At 38.2% G+C, this 20,543-nt stretch overlaps 1 protein-coding gene across 2 annotated transcripts in view; it reads left to right on the forward strand.

The window, feature by feature from the left end:
- RALGPS1 (Ral GEF with PH domain and SH3 binding motif 1) overlaps positions 1-20,543 on the forward strand; it is a 129,506-nt gene that overhangs the window by 64,285 nt on the left and 44,678 nt on the right. The gene's annotated exons all lie outside the window — the stretch shown is intronic.

A 20,543-nucleotide genomic window follows, 5' to 3' on the forward strand; every position in this document is an offset into this window, starting at 1 on the left:
AGTGAAACTTCACAATGTAAAAGTGTTTGGTTTTCCAGCTACTTTTTATCTACAAACCAAACTGTCATTTAACTGTCATTGTATAACATGGCCATCTTTAGAAAGCTATACCATACTGGAATAATGTATTTGTTCATAGTTTTTCAAGTAGTTTTAAAGATTTTTGGGTTTTGAAGAGCGGAAACTCATATGAGAAGATTTAATCAAAGGACAAATAAAGAGGTTTAAAGATAGTAGATTAAAACAAACTCCATTTCTGTTCAGCTTAAAACGTGGACAAGTAGTGGCTATTCTAATAATAGATTATTTCCATCATAAAAGTGAATGTCTGCTATGTCAGGAAAAAAAACACTTCTCACTATACTATACTAGTAATTCGGTACGCCTTAGGCTTTTAAAGTTTCTTGTACCTGTACTGTATGGCCTGGGGTTTCTGCAGGGAATATTAATGCCTCTTATTAGTTACTGTCGTTATGTTATCATTGTTTTATAATTTAACTCAAAAGCTTACTCCTTTCTATATGTAAAGAGCGAGGACACAAAACTGGGGACTGAAGTGGTCATTTCAGTGCTATTAAGTAGCATAGTCTGGATACTTGGGATTAAAGCAGTCCAAAGCTTTTCCAGTGCACTAGTTTTATACTGAAAAATCTGGTTTAACTGAACCAGAATGTGATAATTCTATTCCTTTTTGACAGATTTAGCAATAGGCCAAATAAATTTTATTCCAACTTACCTGCGATTCACACTCCCTCATTTCCAAGGTGCCCATTCAGCCTACAGATACACAGAGCTTCTCAAGGGAGGGAAGGAGGGAGCAGGAAGGGTGAGGGGAATGGGTTGGCAGGAGATGCCGAGATATCAAAGTATCAAGATATTGAGGTGAATGCTTCCTATGTTGACTAATTTCTCAAACTCCCAACTACTTACAGTGCTAGGAGGGCAATTCCTTACCTAGGATACTACTTGAGTTGGGTATTTCATTTTCATTTTAAAATGAACATTTTCAGAATCTTTGCTTTTGTAGGAAAATACAGGTTTCTAGCTTCTGTTATGCCCCAGAGCACCAAGGTTCTTGGAAGTACAAGATTTACCAGGGATAAAGTTCTTTATTTCAGACCATATTCATAAATCATCCATAGTCACTTTTAAGCTCTTTAACATATACTTAAGCTCCATTGGTTTTAGAGCACTTAAATAAGTGCCTAAAAATGTTACCCAACGAAGGAGACTAGATAGAGACTTCTCTTGTGGCATGCTTTTTAATCATTAATGTTTTCTTACAGATAATCGTATTATAAATAAAAATACTCGAAAGAGCAAAAATACCCAAACCCTATTTCTTTGATCATTCTCTTTTCTGAATAAGAAACAACATATTATTACACAGATCAACCTTCTGATTAAGTGCTGAGTACTTTTTTATCTTTTTAAAGCTATGTAAATAGCCTGTTCCTGGAAACTTTTGTAATGGGTCATTCCAAATTGTGTATGACAAAGCCGCCTTATTTTTTCAGTCCGTTGCAGTTTTGTCTATTTTTGGTAGGTGACAGGGGGCTTTTATTTGGCTGTGACAAGTGCTTGTAGGGTATCTGAATTGTGTGGATAACACTAGGTGTTCTTTGGGAAGGATTGAAGAGAAAAGCGGGATTAGCCTTTGTGTGGGCATTCTGCTTGGACCAAATGGGAATGCCTTTTCCTTGGGTTTGTAATAGTATGAAGTGGCATTCATTGGGTTTGTTAAAGGCATTAGACTGAATGATGTGATTTTCAAACCATTTCATAGTTGCTCTATTTTCTTTTCATACTGAGAATCTCGGAGATCAGCTTATATTTAAATCCATGACTGGAGAATAACAGATCCCACTAATAGTAGGAAACTAATGGCCAGTTATTTCTGGCTGTGAAAGCTGACAGTTGTCTTCACTGGAGTAATTCAGTCAGCAAGGAGTGGTCTACTGTTAGACTTGTCTTTCAGAACTGGTGAAAATACTGTACTGGTCATAGAAGTTAACTTTGAGTCAGTGATCAGAAGCTCAAGGTAAACAGAATACATAAGACTGTGCCAATCTTAAAAAGGCAGACTGAGAAATAAAACTGATTAGTTTTTCAAACAGTGTGCAGTTCAATTGCTGAATTCATTTGCCACAAGATTTTTTGAAACCAAAAATGAAAAAAAAAAAGTGCTTGTAGGAATAGCAGGAAAAAGAAAGAATTAACAGACAGATTCAGAGAAGAAATGTTGTAAAGAAAAAATATCACCTAGGCTTAAACACAAAAGTGTTTATAGAAGATCTGTCTCAGGAAGTCCCTAAACCACAGCTCACTGCTGACAGGAAGCTACATCTGGAAGATAACTGTTGTACCTCTGCTTTTTCCTATATTCTTTTTCAAAGCATTCTTTGCTTTCTGACACTGGAGAACATGTTTAAAAATGTTGAAATGAGTCACTATTACAATATTTAATCTTTGTAATGTGTTTTTCCTGATTCATGGGAAAAGCATTAGGAAATAGTTGGGTTTTGGGGAAAAATGAAGAAAAAAAAAGGCAGTACTTTTGAGAACATCTGATTTGTTCAGAGGGAAAGCTTTGCTAGGAAGCTCCAGATACCTTCAGAATTTTTTAGACTGTTTCAGTGGATAACAGTTACTTGCATGAGTCAGAGGTGATTTTGGGCATAAATTCCTGAACAGAATTCCAGATGAATTACTGGTAACTTTCATGCACTGGTATCTTATTTTGAAAGTTGGTTTACGTTGCACTTGTTTTTCTGTATTAAGCTTCATTGCTACAGTGACAAAGGTGGAATGATTAATTCCAGTCATCCATTTAGGGTGAGGTTATTCAGGAAGCACCATGGGATTGTTTCCTGCTTTTAGTTTTGGGATAGCTAAGTCCGAAGCAATGGTAATGTTTTATTTCTTTCATTTAACATAGATGAGAGGAATGGCTGAAAGTGAGTTAGTTGATTTAAATGGGTTTCTTTGGTGATGCAGGTGAATAGTGACTTGCTGAGAAGTCTCAAATGTTTGCAGAGACTCTTTGAGTGGCTCTTTGAATTAGCAGCCCTGCTACTAAAAGGTTTTCTTTTGAGGTCACCAGTGTGCTTGAGTGAAGAAGAGCAAAACTTTATGCAGATCAGATACAGTCTTTGCGTGGGATGCAACATGATGGTAGGCTGCTCTGTTGATCATTTGATGTATCAAAAGGTAAGAAAGAATGTCTTTTAGGAATTTTTTGTTTTCTCTGAAGCGCTTTAAATCAGCTGTCAAACTGAAATGTCAGTTCACTGAAATTGTATTACTTTCATTACCTTTGAAATGTGTGAATTTTTAATCATGCTGAAATGTTACTGTAGAAGCACTGTCTCTGCCAAGCATTAGTAGAAAATGCTTGTCCTATTGAGTCACTATTACATTCTTTGTATTCCTAACAGGACTGATGTTACCCATTAGATAGTTTAAAGTCTTTTTGGAGAACAGGACTCTGTACATATAAACGCTGCCATGGTAGACCCGAGAAAGCACAGGAAGGTTAATGAAATTTGAAAAGGCTAGACTATGTCTGTTACACTCATAGAAGTGATACCACTGCAATTAAAAGCATTGGCACTTTTGTTAGTGATGTATTTTCTTCCACAGAAAGACTATTTCTTTTCCTTTATTTCTGGAAAAAAATTGAAAACAATGTGAAATATGAAAAATGAAATGCAATTTAACGGTTTAAGTTAGCAGAGTGCTCTGCCTGAGGTAAATGTTTCAGTGTTGAGCTTTCGATTAAAGAAGCAAATTACTATTATTCTTCTGATTAGCAAATGAAGCTCAGGCTTCAGGCTTAAATAGCAGGTGGCTGTATGAGTATTTTCTCATTTCTTATAGCTCTCATTAATGGGACAGTTCTAAGTCAGGAACTAAGTCAGGTCTACATACTTGATACACTTTGTGTGACCATGGTAAGACCAGAAACAATTTGATGAACCAGACAGGTGAGTAGCTCGAGGAAGCTGTTTTTGTAAAATGTATTATTATTCATTTGGTGCATCTTTTTTGTTAATGCAAGTCTCTGTTAAATGTTGGTTTTCATTGATACTGGTTACAGATTTTCTGTAACAAAACACATGCACTTAATTACAAGATGCACATTTCTTACTCTTTGACTCCAAAAACTGAGAGGAATGTTTAGTGGGGGATTAGATTTTGACTAACGTAGGCCTCTAGAGCGAAAGGGGTAGACTAGTATTTAATTTCCTACTTAGATTCTTTTGAGTGCTGTTCCTGTAAATTGTGTGAAAATAATTTTGATTCCTTTTTGATGCACACACCAAAAGTAAAATTAATTTCGTGGCATTAAGAAAGAATATGTTTTTGTACTGTGCAGCTATTTCATTTGCATATGCTGAAGTGATGCCATACAGCATATTTACATTTTACCTAAATATACATTTTACAAATAGCATTTTTCACCTTCATATTACTGTAAAAAGTATAGTATTTATTAAGGGCATGATCTGCTAAAATATCTGTCACGACTGGTATTCTCTATCTAGGTTTTTGTCCGCATGCATATAGTACAGTGCACAGGCCAGTTCCATAGCCGTATTGGGAAGTTAGAGAGGATAGGAAAAAATTGCACAGAAAATGGGGCCTCTGGAGATCATCTGGTTCAGCCTCCTGCTCAGTGCAGGGCTAACTTAAGAAGTGGATTAGGTTATTCAAGACCTTGTCCAGCTGAGTTTTGTAAACCTCCAGAGATAGGGATTCACAGCTTTTCTGGGCAATGGTGTAGTCCTTAAAGTGATTTTTTTGAAGTTGTTATTTTCAGATCTTTTTTTTCCCTATTCTAGTGGGAATTTCCATTGCTGCAGCTTGTGTCAGTTGCTTCTTGTCCTGTCACAGTGCATCTCTGAGAAAAATCTCTCTCTGTTCTCTACAACTCCCCCACACACTCCTTTTTGTTAGGAAAATAACCGCAGTTATGTTATGCGCCTCTGGCCCAGTCTGTTCTCCAGGCTAAACAAGCCTAGTTGTTTAGGCCTGTCCTCTTCCGTCAAGTGCTCCTGCTCCCAGGCCATTTCAGCGGTCCTGTGCTGACCTCTCTCCAGTTTAACATCTGTCCTGTACAGAGGTGCAGCAGGACTCTACTGCAGTATTCCATATACGGCCTCGCTACTGCCAAGTAGACATTAAAAGCTTACCTTTAAAGCCTTTTGGAAAATTAACTGTATTTTGTTTGGTTGCCACCTCTGTGCACGTGGTAACATTGCATTTTATAAGGCGGCACGCTAATAAGCAATGTTTCTTGCAAACTGCATGTTATAATCGACCTTAAGAATAAAATTGTAATGTTACTTTCTTAAAAGTCATTGATGGCTAGAGAGTTACTTTTCTCTTTGTAGGTCAGATCAGGGATATCTAAAGAGTTGCTGTATTCAAGTTAGCAGCTAAGACTTAAATAGATGTTTCAGCTTCTGAGAAGGCAGTGTGATCTGAATCCTTTTTCTCAAGCTGGTGATCATAATTTCTTTTTTCAGGTACAGAGGGAGCCAAAAGAAACAGAACAGTATAGGAAATGCTCTTGGCAGAGGGTGGAATCAAGGACTTGTTTAGGAATAATGTAGTTGCTTATATCCCGCTGTCGAAGCTGTGGCTTGTGAGTGGAACTGCTTTTGTACTCATGCACATACTATAATAATGGCAAAGTAGTTTCCATTACTATTGTTACCCATTTTTTAAAAAAGTATTTGCTATTACTGTGTCACTTGGAACAAATCTTTTGATACTTTATGGAAGTATTGTATTTTTTAAAATATAGTTATAAACTGATTTTAGATGGTGTTCTGACAGAGGCAACAAGCTACAACTTCTTTGACTTTTTTTTCTTACTAATTGTACTTAGTACCTGTTGTTGTTTGCAAGAACATCTTCTTGTTTGCCATTAAGTACAATAATTTTCAGAATGTTTACTCCAGTTATTGAATTATTTGGGATTTTCTGTTTGAGTAATGCAAGTAGAGTTGTAAATTAGAGTTACGCTATGCAGGGGGGTTACATTGACACAGTTTTTGAACCCGTGAAGTACATTCGCCTGAATGATCCCTCAGTTTTATTCAAGTGAATGCTGTCTACACTGAAAACTGACTAAAGTAGTTATTCCAGTGAACGTCTCGATTTGGATGTGATCATTCTTGAGGAATGCTGGGCCTGTATTAGACTACCTGTTCCAGAGTAAATATTCCAAAATAGTTTGTCTGTACTTTCCAGGTATAGAAAAGTCCAGAGTGGTAATGTGGCCCTCCAGTACTGTTTTCTCATTCTGAAACCAGAAAAGAGAGGAAGTGATGTTTGTATAGTAAGCATATGAATGATTATTGGTGTGAGAAGGAGTTAGTTTGCTTCAATTAAGAAATTACATATGATCTAGAAAACAGCCTGGTACAGAACAGCTTTGGGGTTTTGTTTCATATATTCCCATTTCAGGTCAAAAAATTTTGCAGGCTTGCATGCTATGCATACTGCACTTTTTGCTCAACATAAGATGTAGCAGTTTCAGGTACACTGCTGGTGCTGATTATCTCTAATTAAAATAGTTGTTAATGCATTCTTGCTTATTCACCAGAGTAGTTTTACAACTTATTTAAATGTGTATCCTACCAGCATCAAATTTTAATTTTGTTAGTTGATGTTGCTGAGGTTGATTGAGCCAAAACAAGGTGCTCTCTCCAACTGTACATTTTTACAAGGTTAATTTTGCTTATATCTCATGATACAAGAGACTGCTTGAAGTACTTGCTTTATTCGCAGTTAAAATCAGTGTTAGTTGTCTGCTTGTACATGCATAGCCTTGCTACGACCAGTTAGTCCATATAACTGGTGTACTCCAAACTGTCCTGCAGTAATAGATGTGTAGGCATGTGCTAGCACATTTATCCCATTTGTCATAGAACAGTTATAGTCGTGGCTGGAAGGGACTTCTGGAGATCATCTGGTCCAACCTTCTGTTGAAAGCAGGGCCATAGGTTAGGTTATCTAGGGTCCTATCAAGCCAAATCTTGAATATTTCCATGAATTGATGTTGCACTCCTCCTCTGGGGAATCTATTTCAATATTTAATTGTTTTCGCAGTGAAGACTTTTTGCTTATACATAGACAGAATTTCTCCCATCGCCTCTTGTCCTGTTGCTGTGTGTCACTCTGAAGAGAGTATTTCCATCTTCTTTATAACTACCTTTTAGGTACTGGAAGACTGGTTAGATTCCCTTCGTGGACCTTTGCTTCTCTAGGCTGAACAAACTCAATTCCTTTAACCTTTCTTCCTATGACAAGTTTTCCAACACTGTAGTCATTTTGATGGTCATCCATGGGACCATCTTGTAACTGTTTAATGTCTCTCTTGGGACATCTTGTCACAAATACATTTCTGTGTGCGAACAGAAGCAATAAATAAGATACTTCAGTAGTTATTTGGATTTAGTACAATCCATGTTTTAGTGTTTGTAGTGTTAGTGTGGATTTTGCCAAGCAGCTTTGTTGTTTTAACAAGAAATGTAGACAGAGGCTATACTCCAAATACTTTCCAATGAAGCCACACTGGGGAACAGTTTTGAGACTCTGCTTTAAGTATACATATGCAAATCTGCATCTGCCTCCCTATTGAAAGTATAGATAATAAGCAGAGGTTCTCAGGCCTATCACAAGCTGAAAAGTTAATGAATTGTATAGTTTACAGTTTCAACATGAAAACAGTTATGGTCCATGTTTTCATGTAAAGCTAATTTTGGCGACTTATTGCAGCAACCAGCATTAAAATGCTTTAAAGCAATTTAAATAATTATTTAAAGCTCTAATTAATATATTTGTAACTTAAGAAAGGCACGTATTTTTAAAGTTTCCCTTTTTACTTTACTTATATGAGGCTTTGTATAAGGAACATTCTATTGTTGATACATTTTTAAGATGCTTCTTGTGACTTCTGTCTTTCAAAGAGAGTGATGTGGTTTGAAGCCGTAATTGTTTTCCCTTTCATGTAAATGAATGTTCACAAAACAACAACAACAAAAATAATGATAACAAAAAGACTGGCAAATACAGAAAATATGTCTTTCAGTTCATCCTTGTGTTGAAATAATATTCCGGAAAGCAATCATATTAGCTACTTCCCCTCTTAGTAACTTTCTAGCAACATCATTACAGGCATTGGTTTTACCTGTGTTTTTGGAAAAAAAAGTTTTTCTGGTGTTGAGTATTCACACTCTCACTAGACTGATAATATGCACGGGAAGATGCCTGAGAATGGCAGGAATGGCTGTTTTGTAATTTGGAACTGTACAAGTGAAAACTATACAAATCTTTTTAATTGAGAGTTTTTTGTCTTTTTGGCTCAGCCTCATTATAGTTCTGCATTTGTGCGTGTGTGACACTGATGCTTATGTTCTGGCTAGCTGGCATCAGATAGAAGTGATAAACCTGGTCATAACCCCACCTTTACTTTCCTATGAGTGATCTCATTCACTTGGCCACTGCCAGCAATATGTATTACAGATCACGTATTGTTGCCTTGGCAAAGATTTGTCTTCAGTTGTTTTTAGAGTACTCCAAGTCCTACCAAGGTTAACCAGTATATACATTTGGTTTTGTAGAAAAATTTTCCAGCCCTTAGTCCACGGAAAATATCCAGTCTTCTTGAAACCAATGATACCACAAAACTTTTGGCTTTTCTGACTATGAGCTAATCTCCTAAGAATGGTTTCTTTGGTTTTACAGACTGCTGACTGTGGTGATTTGGACTTTCTACTGCTTAGTTAATTGATAAGTTGCTTTCTCCCTGTCCTCTGCTTTATTTAATGTGATACAACCACACTACTGTATGTGGGAAGAGGCTTTCATAAATATAACTGACTACAAATTGGAAACATATTTTTGTCTCTTCTGGTTTTCCTATCAAACCAGTGTCATCATTCAACTTTTGGGGAGAAAAAAATGGAAAATAATTACTTTCCATAGGCTCCTTTCTGTTACGCATGCCAGTTACTGTGTGTCCTGTAGACACTGCTTCCTGTACTAGAAGACTAGAAGAATGCTCTGTATCCAGGCATCCACATTACATTGCAGCATATGTGCATTCAGGGGCTTCTGAGTTGTGAATATCTTTAGAAAGTGTGTGTGATAAGCAGAGAATTACATTTGTCCATGAAAACATTTAACTTTTTTTATTTTTCCTCCTCTTATAGCGTATGTTTGTGGTTGTCACAGTAATAGTACAATTTACCAAAGCAATGTGGAAGATTATTACAATACTTGATCAAAATGTTAAGTAAGAATAACAAATTGAAGTCCCTAGGCTAATCTGAAATACTTCCCCATCAGCTGATTATTATTTGTTGCCAAGTAGTGAATATCTGAGTAACAAAAATGCTATACAGCAGCTGTTTCCTAACTTATTTGCATTTGCAGAATTGCCCGGACCCTTAGCAGAGCACTATGCACTAAAGTATATGTGAAGTATACAGTAGTTGTGTGCTTTAACCACTTAATTTTGGGTTTGTTAGCCCTCCAATTTCACAGGATAGTTTTAAATCCATTATAAAAAAGAGTAAAGAAAAAAAAAAAGACACCATTGAGAACGATGCAAGTTTTCAATGTTTATCTGCACTGTTTTTTTACCACCAGTTTTGCAACAGTGTGTATTTCTGAGACAATTTTAGGTGCTCTAAGTTTTGTATTATAGCTTGTGTCTGCAAATTGTCATAAACCCCCAAAAGAGATTTGAAATTCTGAATTGTTAAGAATAAATGGTGCTGCTACTTCTACAGGCTGCATGTTGTTACATATTTTTTATAACAAACTTAAACCCCACCTCTGTTAAGTCTTTTAAGTCATAGTATTTATTTTCATGAGGTCTTTCTGACATGAAAATGCTATCTCTCTCACTGAACTTGTGGAAAATAGAGGATAACAAGAACTTGCCCATGTCAAAGAAATCTGTGATAGAACAGAAAATTTGAACTCAGATTTTCTGACTTTCAGGCAGATGCCTTAAAAAACAGATTTCCATTTGTTTCTGCTACTGCGGTTTAAAGTAATACCATCCCAGCTTTTCTTATTGGTATAACTTTGTATATGTGATTTACTAGACTGAAAGTATTTTCTCTTTCATTGTGTCTTAGTGAGGAACAAATCACACACCATAGCTGTTCATGAAAATTTCAAAGCTTATGTGCTTGAGCTGAGATTCATCAGAATTGGGTGAAGCTGAATCACCACTCGTTTCAGAAGGTTTAGGATTATTTTTCTTGAGAGCATATTGTTAGTACCTATCAGCTCTGAAGCATGCCTATTTATTATCTGCCTCAGCGTTACTTTCTCAGAAGCCTTGAGTATTGAGTAAAGAAATAATATGAGAAGCTTAACTGTGAATCAAGACACAAATATACAGGCTGAGGTTGGCATCCTGCCGAGCACTGCAGTTCTTCATAAATACTTTTTCAATAAAATTGAGCCTTGGAAGTTGTTGTCTGGTGGATGGAGCACTCGAAATGCAAGATCTGGGCAGCACTGACTGCTACATTTCAGGGTTGCTATTTTGTTGTACTTCAGTTTCCCTGTCTTTAAACTGTCTGTAATATTACTGATTTGTTTGAGCTCTGCAATAAAAATTTAAGAGCTAAGTATTCTAGTTCTTTTTGCCAATTTAAAAGTAATAGGCTGCCTTTACATAGTGTGATTTCCATTGATAAATTTAGTTCTGGATTATTTGGCTATGGTTTTCCTTAGTCTGTGTTATTATTTCCATGATACCATAAACTAATGAATACTGTGTTGTCCACAAACAATATCCAGCTGCAAAATCAGTTCTAGTAACAATGGAGAAAAGTCAGTATCACTGGAAAATGTTTTGCCTGTGGAAGCAGCTGCCCATGAGCTCACCCCCTGGAAAATATCCTGATGGCTTCACATGTTAGAGAGCTTTTTTTCAGTGCACAGTAGCAGAAACGTAAGCCAAGGTTTGAAAAGCTAATGCTGTGTGTTTTCTTTGGCATATGGCAACCCCGAGCCTATCCTTTGAGAAGCAAGTCTTAAAGTCTTTTACTGAAGGGAATAATTTTGTGATTCCTCTGAGCAAAATAAACTGTTTCTCATCTATTCATATTATCACAATGTATATATAGAGGAGTTCAAAATGCCACTGCCCAGATGAAGGCTGGTAACACAAAAAAAAAAATCGTAAAAACCTGATTGCCCTGTTTGCTTTAAATGAAGTGAGGGAGAGGAACACCATTGAAAAGGTGTAGCTTGATGTGTATTTACAAAGAATACGTTCTGTTACATTCCAGCATGTTGCATTCAGTTTAATCTTTTACTGGCATTCATTAGTTCAGTTTCTTTCTTCCTGCATCCCACTACCCACAAAAAGCCCATCTCCTTACACTTTTTATTTGGAATTTACAGGACTGTGCTAATCCTCCCCCTGCCCCATCCTTTTTGTTGCTTGTGTGTCCTGAAGAAATGGTTATGACCACTTATACAGATCGAGAGGGTGTTTATACCCTTGGTATCAAGGAGAATAGCTGCAAACTTGCTCAATATAGCTAGAAAGTAGCCTTGAACCAGGCTGCCATAAGGCATGTTGCAGTGTAGAGGCTCTGAACAAATAGAATTTTTACACTCTTTAACTGTGTTTTGATATGCTAGTTGACAAGAGGGGACAGTGAAGAATTGCTATATGGAATCTAAATCTATGCAGGATCTTCAGGTCACGGCGAAATCTTGGTGACTCAGTCTGGTTTTACTCAGCACTGAATTGCTACAGAGGCATTCCAGTACTGGGGAAATTGGGGTCTTTTCCTTCATTATGATGTGTAAGGTGCATGGTCCATGTTGGCAGTGTGTAAATGTTAGTAACTCTTATGTGTTGGATGATGGCTGAAGCAGCTCCTGGTATGGTTAGACCCCTTATAATAGGTAAGTTCAGAAGAGCTGAAAATAGGAATTGGGTTTTGGGTTGTCATTTTTTCCCACTGAAAATGTAAGTAAGACTGGAATATGGAAACAAAGCAGATACAAGCAGGACCAAGGTGCTCTTTATGTCTATCTAGTTTATATCTCTCCAGTATTATGTGAGATCTGAGAGATGTGAAATCTGCTATGGGATGTAAAAACTAGTATGTGTACCCATAACTTTCACAAGAGTGAGACAAGCCAAAGGAGCAGCAGATGTTGCTGATCTTGATCTTGACAAACCTGTAGGAAATTGTCTTCTAAATGGATTAAGTCTGTCTTATTTTGTGTGGGGTTTTTTTTTCCCCCACCTCTGCTTTTGTATATACTTTGTTAACCCAGGCATGCTTACAAGCAGCAAAGACCAGTCAGATCCAAACCAAGAAACCTGAAGGGAGAGTGAGAGAGTGGAATGAGCATACAGGAGCGGAGCAAGCTGTGTTCAGGCCACGCTGGGCAAAACCTTGTGCCCAAAGGAGAGATGATTTCTTCTAGGTTATTTTTTTAAGTCAAGCTCAGGTCATTCAGTGGGTTACTTACGGGGTAGACGTACATGCAGTTCACTCGCTGGCTTGGCAGAGACTGCTAGTCTTCCTGCAAAGCTGAGGAAATATGGGGATGTGGAAGCTAGGCAACATGTAAGGAGCGATAAATGGAAAGGATAATGCTGTAGGATTTTTAACATAGACATGACAACAAGCACCAGCAACCATCAGAAATAACTCTGGTGATAGTTATCAATAGGCAATCTGTTGGGGAATTAACTGTGGTCTCTGAGATACAAAATATTGTCCGCAATAATGTGTAAATATGCAAAACTAACCATGCTGGCCTTTTCAGCTAATATTCTTAAGTGAAAATCTAATTTTCTGCAGTTTCCAAGCATGTGAACAGAGACAGAAATATACTGCTATAGGTAAGTTGACAGAGCTGTACTCAAAGCGTACAGAGAAGGCAAACTCAGTCACTCCCTCTTCTTCTAAACATCACTCATCTTTTGGCTGGGGGTGTTATTGTAGTTGAGAGAAGTAGAAGCATAGGTCCAGAACCCCAAACTGCTAATACAGATGACAATAATTGAGGCTATTTTTGTTAGAAAATAGAACAAATAAAACATACGTAACTTTTAATGGTACACAGTTCTGTCTTTGTAGAGATAGATATGTGTAGAGATGGAAACGGAGATAAATTCAGAATGGCTTTTAGAAGGTACATTTTTAGACAAAGCAACAAATACCCCCAATTGGTCTTATGCTAAAAGCGTTAAGATCATCTGAGTCATATGAACCTCTCCTTTATAAACTATGTTCATGTCTATGAGATATATTACTTCTTCAAGAGAGAGCGTTTTTAATTTTTAATATGGGAAGAAAATTTATAAAGAACAAGTCTGGGCCAGTGAAGGAAGTTAAACTAGACTGTAGAACTTGACCTAATTTCTAAGCATCTTTTTTCTTTTTTTTCACTCCAGTGTGACTGGAAATTCCGGTTGGCTTATATGTTGTTCTGCTGTAAATCCAACTCTGTTCCACTCTTTTATAAGGACTAAACATTCTTTCTGGTTTTGGTGAGGTTGTCAAATTACCTTTGGCCTCTGGAGCCTCTCTTATCTATCGTGTCAGTGGTGTGAAAAGGATATGGTTTCTTCTTAGTCCAAATTCACACGTTGGTGGGAGCTTGAGAGACAGTTTAGTCATGGCCTTATGGTTTCCTAGCAAAGTATTAACTATACATAACAAACCAAATTTGTTCTTGCATATTACTGCCTCTATGTCAGTTTCTTCATTTTTCAATGACGGTTCATAAAATTTCTTCACCCATTCCTCCCTGAGCAGTGGAAGGATTTTCCGGAATGCATGAATGAATAGGCTAAAAACTAAAGCAATTAGGTAGGTACTTGCAGCCTGGCTAACGCTGGACATAATCCTGTGTGACCCAGTGAGCCACTTTTTTGTTGAGATGGCAGAGGTCTGAAGATACAGGTATGTAGTAGGCACAGCACTAGTGAGAAGAAGTCTTGCAAGAGATTCGCATGAAGTATTCCTGAGTTGCAGAGCAGAAACATTAATGGAGGTCTCCAAACAGCACTTGAGATATGCAAAATTCCACAGCAAGACAGAATCTGAGCTACAAAACTATGTGATAGTGAAATATGGGGCGTACTCAACATGTGAACGAGATTTTGCTCATGCAAATACTCAGTACTTATTAAAATCTAACAATTGCCAGGTTTGTCCTTTTTTGCATAAACTATAAAGAAGAAAACCTTAGTAAGCTACGTGGCTTTTCTTAAATTTGCTACAGTATTTCTTGTGTTCCGTAACTTATAGCTCTACATGATAGTAATGAGACATTACTAGAGAACACATAAGAACATTTTAATTTCAGGAAAGAATTTGTCTTTTCCCAGATGGAAATCTTACTTCCAGGCTTTGGGGGGGGGGTAGTTTTGATTTTGGGGTTTTTGGGTTTGTTTTTTTTTTAATCAGAGTAGGCATACTTACTGCTAGAAGATTACATGAAAATAATTTGTTTTCACTGCACAAACTTAATACACTTCCAAGGATTTGATTATTATCAATAATTAATGCAAGCATACTGAAATTCTCTCAGAAGTGTGTTGCTTAGGTGTGCTCCATGCATTTCATTGTAATGGCTTTCCTTCCCTTTTAAAAAAATTGCGCTTGACTAGCATAGTTGCATTTCCTGTTGGTTCAGTAGCTGGAATTTATGGAGAAAATGTAATGTTCTAAAGCTAGAAGAGCGAAAGTGAGCCAGCCAGCTATTTGCCTGAAACGAAGAGTACTCTTTTCAAGGCAGGGCAAAAAGACATGGGGTGGAGGGGGAGTCATTAATTATAAACATGCTCAAAATACAATATGGAATATCTAATGTGGAAATATGGTAGATTTTTATGTTGCACAAGTTATTGTCCTGCTCAAAAGAATGTTCCTTTCTTTGTTATGCAACAAAGAAGCACTGACTTCGTTGCACAACTCAAAGAATAGTTTAGGAATATATTAAATTAAAGTCTGCCTTTTAGCTGACCCTAAACGTTTGAGCAATCCTGTAAAGAAAAATCAGACTGAGATAATGTTTTTGACACACTGTAGCAATAGCTGCAGTGATCCCTGAATGGAGCACGTACAGTGATTTCTGTTCAGTCTATTTGAATACAGCATTCACAGCAGACTCAGTCAGTTTTGTACAGCATTTTCTCCCTGCATTCGTAAAGTATTGCTCTTCTGGGACCACTGAGGTCAGTAAGGGTTTTCTGAATAGCATCTGAGACTAGGAGGTTATGCTGTTTGTCTTTTTACATAAATTACAGAGCCAAAAATTAGTAGCACTTAACCAAGCAAAGAAGTCAGTGATGCTTATTTCATAGAATCATAGAATCATAGGTTGGAAAAGACCTCTAAGATCATCAAGTCCAGCTATCAACCCAACACCACCATGCCTACTGAATCATATCCCAAAGTGCCACATCTACACATTTTTTGAACACCTCCAGGGATGCTGACTGAACCACCTCCCTGGGCAGCCTGTTCCAATGTCTGACCACTCTTTCAGTAAAGAAATTTTTCCTCATATCCAATCTAAACCTCCCCTGATGCAACTTGAGGCCATTGCCTCTCATCCTATCGCTAGTTACTTGGCAGAAGAGACCAACACCTGCCTCACTACAACCTCCTTTCTGGTAGTGGTAGAGAGCAAGGTCCCCCCTCAGCCTCCTCTTCTCCAGGCTAAACCACCCCAGCTCCCTCAGCCGCTTCTCATAAGACTTTTTCTCCAGACCCCTCACCAGCCTTGTTGCCCTTCTCTGGACATGCTCCAGCAACTCAATGTCTTTATTGTAGTGAGGGGCCCAAAACCAAACACAGTACTTGAGGTGCGGCCTCACCAGTGCCCTGTACAGGGCACAATCACCTCCCTACTCCTGCTGGCCACACTATTCCTGATATAAGCCAGGATGCTGTTGGCCTTCTTGGCCACCTGGGCACACTGCTGGCTCATGTTCAGCTGGCTGTCAGCCAACACCCCAAGATCCTTTTCCACTGGGCAGCTCTCCAGCCACTCCTCCCCAAGCCTGTAGTGTTGCATGGGGTTGTTGTCCCCAAAGTGCAGAACCCCGCACTTGGTCTTGTTGAAACTCATACAGTTGGCCTCGGCCCATTGATCCAGTCTGTCCAGTTCCCTCTGCAGAGCCTTCCTACCCTCGAGCAGATCGACACTCCCACCCAACTTGGTGTCATCTGCAAACTTCCTGAAGGAGCGCTCAGTCCCCTCATCCAGATCATTGATAAAGATGTTAAACAAGACTGGACCCAAAACTGAGCCCTGGGGAACACCACTTGTGACCGGCCGTTAACTGGATTTAACTCCATTCACCACCACTCTGCACTCAGCCATTCAGCCAGTTCTATATCCAGCAAAGAGCACACTCATCCAAACCATGGGCAGCTAGTTTCTTCAGGAGGATGCTGTGGGGAACAGTGTCAAAGGCCTTACTAAAGTCCAGGTAGACAACATCCACAGCCTTTCCCTCATCAACTAGGCGGGTCACCTGGTCATTGGAGGAGATCAGGTTGGTCAAGCAGGACCTGCCTTTCCTGAACCCATGCTGGCTGGGCCTGATCACCTTGTCATCCTTCACATGCCCAGTGAGCGCACTCAGGATGAATCGCTCCGTAATCTTGCCTGGCACCGAGGTCAGACCTGTAGTTCCTTGGATCCTCCTTCCGGCCCTTCTTGTAGATGGGTGTTACATTGGCAAGCCTCCAGTCATCTGCTACCTCCCCCGTTAGCCAGGACTGCTGATAGATGGTGGAGGGTGGCTTGGCCAGCTCCTCCGCCAGTTCCCTCAGCACTGTTTGTTGAATCCCATCCAGTCCCATAGACTTGTAAGTGTCCAGGTGGCACAGCAGGTCATTAACTGCTTCCTCCTGGATTATGGGAGGTTTATTCCGTTCTCCTTCCCTTTCTTCCAGCACTGGGGGCTGACTTCCCTGGGAATAACCAGTCTGACTATGAAAGACTGAGGCAAAGAAGGCATGAAGTGCCTCAGCCTTTTCCTCATCGTTGTTGGCAATATTCCCCACCACATCCAATAAGGGGTGGACACTCTCCCTGGCCCTCTTTTTGTTGTATTTTGTTAGTATTTGTAAAAACATTTTTTGCTGTCCCTTATAACAGTGGCCAGCCTGAGTTCTAGCTGGGCTTTTGCCTTTCTAATTTCCTCTCTGCACAACCTAACGTGACTCCTGTACTCCTCTTGAGTTGCCTGCCCTTTCTTCCATAGGTGGTAGACCCTCCTTTTTTTCCTGAGTCCCAGCAAGAGCTCCTTGTTTAGCCAGGCCAGTCATCTTCGCCGCCGGTTCCTCTTGCAGCACATGGGGACAGCCTGCTCCTGTGCCTTTAAGACTTCTTCCTTGAAGAATGTAGCAATTGCAGCAAATCAGTAATATTTTCTACTCTATCATCTTATAGTGAATTTTCTGAATACTGACTTATAAAGAATATGTGATCTGTATATCATGCATGCTTTCAGAAGATGCTGCATTTACTAACCCACCTCAAGCTTTGGAAGTAAGAATTATCTCTTTCAAGGAAAGAATTTGGCATTTGTATATTAGGAGCTTCAAGGTGACTTCAACAGAGGTGAAAGAGCAAATAGCACAGGAATATGAATTTGCTGAGACCTCTTGGCAATCAGGTACTGGGAATATGAGTCCCGAGATGTGGACGATCTGTAATAACTTGCAGTCTGAGCCAAACACACTTACACAAAAATCTTTTCTCTAACGGGTATTGGACTTCTTGCTAGCTTAAGAGGAACTGAAAATGTTATTTGTATGTATTTTCTGAACTGGAGTAGCAACTATAAACTTGCAAAGCTTTTGTGCTCAGCACTTATATAAATGGGAAAAAGATGTTCCTGAAAAGCTATAGTTCATTTTGGGAAGGATAAAATGTGTCAGGTTCTACCCTCCCTGGCAGAGCTTCACCAGCAGATTCTGCATCTGAGACCATTCTAGACATGTCTGTGAGATGCGCTGGAATGCTGTGCTGTTGTTACAGATTACAACACAGTGCTCCTACAGAATCTGAATTTTATCATGTGTTCCTGAGGAGGTTCTCAGCTGAGTTTGGTGGGTGGAATGGAAAACAACAGTAAACAAACAGGAAGATACCAGTAGTGCTCTTACTTATGCCAGAGAATTTTGATAGTAGGTTGCTTACATTCACCTGATAATGGGTTTGCTGAAAAGCCAACGTATGTCAAGTTCTCAGGCTGACGTACCTTTTTCTTCTTGAAAAGGATTTGTGAATCTGATATAATTTTCTGTTCTATATTGTTGTTTAGACCATGCAGTTTTTCTGTTCTTACTCAGTTTTTTTAAACTGGTAGTCTTAATGCTGTAGAAGAACCCATGTCAGGTTCTAGATTTCACCCATTAATCAGATGAGAGATTTTTGTTCTGTGCATGAGTGTGTTGGTGCCTTTACTTCCATGCAATAGAACTTCCCATTTGGTAGTCTCCTAATTTTGTTTGGTAGCAAAATGAAGAACAGTTCTCCAGCCCTGTGGGTCAAATTTATTATTTTTACTACACATTTTGTTGTCGAGGAGGGGCAGCTTATAAGGAAGACAGGCCGTATTGCTCACAGAGGTGCACAGCAAAAGGACAATAGGCAATAGTCACAAGCTGTAACATGGGAAATTACAATTGGATATAAACAAAAAGAAAAATTGCTATTAGAATGGTTAAGGAGCACTGGATTAAGTTTCTCAGAGTTTCAGTCCCTAAATTTACAAGACTCGTAGTAACCTTTTCCAGCTTTGATGTAGCCCTGCTTTGAGCAGGAAATTGGACTAAATTGACATTCTGACCTAAGTTATCGTATGATTATTCATGCCAGCACGAAGCATGCATAAAATGCCATCAGATTGGAATTCTAAGATGCTAATTCTGCTGTAAAAAAATACCATTGTACTGCTATAAAAAGGTCTGAGAGAGTTTATAGATGTGAAATACTTTTACAAACATTTATCTCCTTCTTTTCTGAGTTTTAATTTCACCCATCTTCTTTGCAGACTGAGATCAGAAAAAGAATTACATATGTGAATTAACAATAGTATGAAGAAAAAATAAATGTTATTGGGATAGAACTTTAATTTTGGGGATTCTGGGAATGTTTTCAAAAATCATTATATCTGGTTAATCCAGAAAGAGCGAGGTTATCACTCACAGGAAATACCGACTTTTATCTGAAACAATTATTTGTGTAATATTTATCTAACAGGAAAACAGTATGTTCCACAGGTCACTTAATAACTCCTAGTGCATAAGGTGTTTGCAAACACATGGAGCACACTTCTTAACCCAGTCCATAACACATACATAGAGGATTAATATAGTCGTTTGTTTTTTTAATATTCTTTTCTTCTACTAGTTGAATTTGCAGCCAAAAAAACTCTATAAAGCCAAGAATTAAATGAGGTTAACTTTCTGAGATTGCAATACTCTGTTTGAGCTTTTAGAGCTTTTAGTTTGGTTTTGATTTCTTCTCTGATTTGGAGGAAGGTGTTTCAGAGGATATTTTGGGAGGATGTGAATGTTGAGTGAGACTTCTGCGACAGTATTCACAACTATTGTAATATTTTAGTTAATGTTTGTGTTCTGTGATGTTTTAAGACATTTTTCTGTAGTTCACAGGAATTGAAAAGTATAGATCTTAGTTTGTTGTGACAAGCATGTTCTGACAGTGCTGTTACTGAACCACTAGAAGAAGATGTGAATTGAATGCTGAAATGTTGAAAAAGCTGCTGTTTACAAAGCTGTCTCAAGGGCTCGTGTATTACTATTGCCATGTGCTATTGTTTCCATTGGATTCTGCCTCAATAGAAAGTTTTTACAGTATAGTTTCAGAATGATTCTATTTCAGACCTAATAGAAGATAAGCTTGTTTTTAAATAAAAGTGTTCTTGATGGAACATGATCTGTTGCTAACTAATTTTTGACATCAGTAGCCATGGGATTTCAAGATACGCAGAGAAAGGAGCTGATGAGAGTGGATTTTACTTGAGCTTTGTCTTGAAACAGGTAAATAATACGTAGCTACAAAATATAGTTTGACCATATTTGTATCAACTCGAAGTTGATTAATGGTGTGTAAAAATCAGATAAGGGACTACTGCTTTGAACTACCTCCATTGGTCTAAGTTTTCATGCTAGAGTACTTAGCAGAATCGTAACAAGTGACATACATTGTTGTGCACGGAATATTTTGATGTGTTTTTGTTGTTGTTGTTGTTGTTGTATTTTAATTCATACAGAAGCATAAAGTTTTGAGATGCAAAAAGATTGATTTAGTCCTGCTAGAACTTAGTTATATTTTGCTTTGAGTTCACTATGTAAACTGTGGTTTCTTTTTTGAAATGCACATCCAGCAGAAACTGGTCTGCACTTCGTTTTATCAGTAGAAGTAAGAATATTGAAGACTGTATATAAACGATTTCTCCTGTAAGTGGTATTACAGTATTT

The sequence above is a fragment of the Opisthocomus hoazin genome, chromosome 19 (assembly GCF_030867145.1).
Source record: "Opisthocomus hoazin isolate bOpiHoa1 chromosome 19, bOpiHoa1.hap1, whole genome shotgun sequence".
NCBI lineage: Eukaryota > Metazoa > Chordata > Aves > Opisthocomiformes > Opisthocomidae > Opisthocomus > Opisthocomus hoazin.